This window comes from Colobus angolensis, unplaced genomic scaffold (genome assembly GCF_000951035.1).
Source record: "Colobus angolensis palliatus isolate OR3802 unplaced genomic scaffold, Cang.pa_1.0 Scaffold456, whole genome shotgun sequence".
Classification (NCBI taxonomy): domain Eukaryota; kingdom Metazoa; phylum Chordata; class Mammalia; order Primates; family Cercopithecidae; genus Colobus; species Colobus angolensis.
The window spans coordinates 1,000,176-1,003,274 of NW_012117999.1; the positions used below are offsets into that span (position 1 = coordinate 1,000,176).

At 33.6% G+C, this 3,099-nt stretch overlaps 1 protein-coding gene across 1 annotated transcript in view; it reads right to left on the reverse strand.

Annotated features, from left to right (window-relative positions):
* The window catches only part of SCN1A (sodium channel, voltage gated, type I alpha subunit), a 162,648-nt gene that overhangs the window by 12,990 nt on the left and 146,559 nt on the right, over positions 1 to 3,099 (reverse strand). The gene's annotated exons all lie outside the window — the stretch shown is intronic.

Genomic DNA, 3,099 nt, shown 5'->3' on the forward strand with positions numbered 1-3,099 from the left:
TTTTTTCTATCAAGGCTATTTATTCTAGTATATTTAAAAGCAAGGTTTAAAAAAATCTTAAAATACATTTTCTTTTCTTAAGCAATACACTTAGGGAAACAACTATAGGCAATATAACCAAGAAATGAAACAAAAATGTTTTTTAAAGAAAGGGAGGGAGAAGCATTAAAAGGTTAAAGGAAAAGCAAAATCGGAGGAACTTGCTGCCAGATGAAGTTAGAATTGTGTTGTTTATCAGAAAAAAGAAAAGTTAAAAAGCCTATGCAGAAGTTTTAACTCATTTTAAAAAGGCAATATATTAAAGAACAAAACTAAAACATTTGGACCTGAGTTGATTTGACCAATATATTTTTAAAATAACTTAAAAATTCAGATGATGAATATAAAAAATTATTAAATACCTAATATAATTGTCTTTAATTATTCATGCATTGCTATGACTAATAATTTTTGCATAAGAAGCAAGACAATTTGCATTATGTATTTCATTAGATCATCACATCGTTTATTTCAAGCTCCAGTCATGTTAATTGTTTCATTTACTGAGTTTAATTCAAAAAACTTATTTCAAATGAAACATAATAGAAATCATTTCTTAGAAAAATAAGAAAAAGAGGGATGCTATACATCGTTCTCAAATCTGATGTGATCACATGAAGTTCTGTGTTCAATTATTATCTACCTTTTTTTTCTATAGAAGGATGTTTTCCCCCTCTTTATTTCTGGACCACTAGCTAAAAATCTGAGTGTTCATGTTTGGCAACAACATAGGGGTGGCTTGCTTGCTTTCTCCTCCATCTCTCCCACTGGAGCTGCACAGGAGTGGCTAAGAGGGAAGGTAAAAACAGACCCTAAAATGCTTGTAAGGGGCAGCTGCCTCAAACTTGGACATTAATAGCTATGTTTAATTCCACCTACGTGCTTGTATTTTCTCATCAATCTGATCCAAAGGAAGTAGTCATCAAAACATCTTCTATTTGCCATTTGATGCGTGTATTTTTAGAACTATTTTTTAACTGCCTGTCTGTAAACAAAAATACGTGAGCCAATTTCTTATACTTCTGAGCCCTGTTTAAAGTCCGTAAAGAACTCTAGGTCTTCTGGGGAATATAAAACAGTGTGATAAGTGGGCCAAAGAAAATAAGAATAACAGTAATGACAAAGATGGAGGGGATGAGTATGAAAAATTAATTTGGTTGAGTTATCCAGGCAGAACCAAATGATGTGGCCTATGCAGCCTACCAAGCTGACAGGTGACACTTTGCCATATCTCATCTGACTATCTGTATTAATACAATGGGCTTCATAAATTCTTGTTTTATGATTTATTTCAAATGAATGGATGGAATTAGATTTCTTTCAGATTAGAGATTCGGAGATTGAAATCAAGTTACTATTTATTTCCCTTCTTTTCTGAATATTTTGTCCGCTATCCAGATTACAATGTTGTTTCTAGTGTGTAGACACAGAGTACTAGTTAAAATATGTATTTTGCCTTCAACATGCAATTTAGAGTATGAGCAGAACACTGGTTATCTATACCACTTCTTGATTTTCTTTTCACATTACCTGTCTCACATTTTTTCTTTGAAACATTTCTCAGCTTTGTCACTTCTTTTCCGTTCTCACAGTCACCACCTAGAACTGCCCTCTGTTATTTCATACTTGTACTATTGTCAATCTCCTAACCTTCTCCTTCATTTAATCTATGTAAGATGAACTAATCTTTCCCAAGTCCCGCTTGAAAGTTGTTTATTGGTTCTCTGGTAACTACCAAATATTTTTCTTACCTTGCTATTCACATCACTCCACAATCTATATTTCCAGTTTTAACTTCCCTGGTCATCTATACTTCATGCCACTTCAATTAATATAATAACCATATGCTAATATAATTGCCAGATAATTGAGATGTCATTTACCTTGAAATTCCTTGTCTAATAGCTCCTTTTCTGAAATACTCTCCCTTCTCAAAGGCCTTAGTTCAAATAGCACTTCTTTCATGGAGCCTAAATTTGCCCCCCAGTTTAGCCTCCTAAATAAAGAGGAATGTTTTCCCCTTTGAATTCAAGAATCAGAATTCTAGTACCGAACAGAACTGTACAGATAATTCAATATTGTGTTCTCATTTGGCATATGAGAAAAAATGTGGTTAAAACAAGTTGAGTTCAGAAAGTAGTCTATAAATAGCATCTAGTGCTCTTTCCAGTCTACATGGAAGAGTTGCTCCCACTTATCTTGGTACCCATATTACTCTGTACTAGAGTTCAGTGTAATCCTGACATATTGTAAGGTTTTCTAAAAATTTAAGATGCAAAAATATGTTCATGAATCTTCCAGGGCCTTAAGTGTCTTAAATATAGGAATATACCAGAGAGCTTTGAATACAGGAATAAAATAATGGTTGACAAAATGAATGGATTAATGAAGCAAAGTTTAGCTTAGTATTTATTGATTAAAGCATAATTTTTAAATGTTATTTCTGAATATGGCTGAGAATAATTAAGGAACTGAGCACAGAGAGAAGTTTGTGCTTAGGTAATATGTTTGAAAGGTTTACTTTGAAACTGGGGATTGATTTAGAGTTAAAATGAACTTTATGGAATTTATGATGCAAGCATGTACTCTGCAGCTGTGCAGCTCAGGATATGATTCGCAAAGTTGGCATACATTTGGCCCAGAGAAAAGTTTTATTTTTTTGTGAACATAAAAGAACCTTATCTTAGAAAACATTTGGCACAGTATTGGGGAATTTACTATACAAAGCTATAGTCATATTTATGATGTATTAAATTAGACAATGAAAGATCATAGAAAAGATTGTCTTTTCCCAAGAGTTCCAAGCCATTCCTTGGTTCAGCAAAGCAGGAGGTGGATTAACTTTTTTCAGTCTCAATAAAACTGCAGTAATTGGTTCTCATGGCAGGAAGAAAGTAGGCAGAATTAGTGTGAATAAATTGGAAAGAACAAACTGAACTTTCAGGCTACATGAAAGGAGATATCTGAGAAAGGAACTATCTTAATGAATTAATACTGTACTAGAGGCCGGGCGCGGTGGCTCAAACCTGTAATCTCAGCACTTTGGGAGGCCGAGACGGG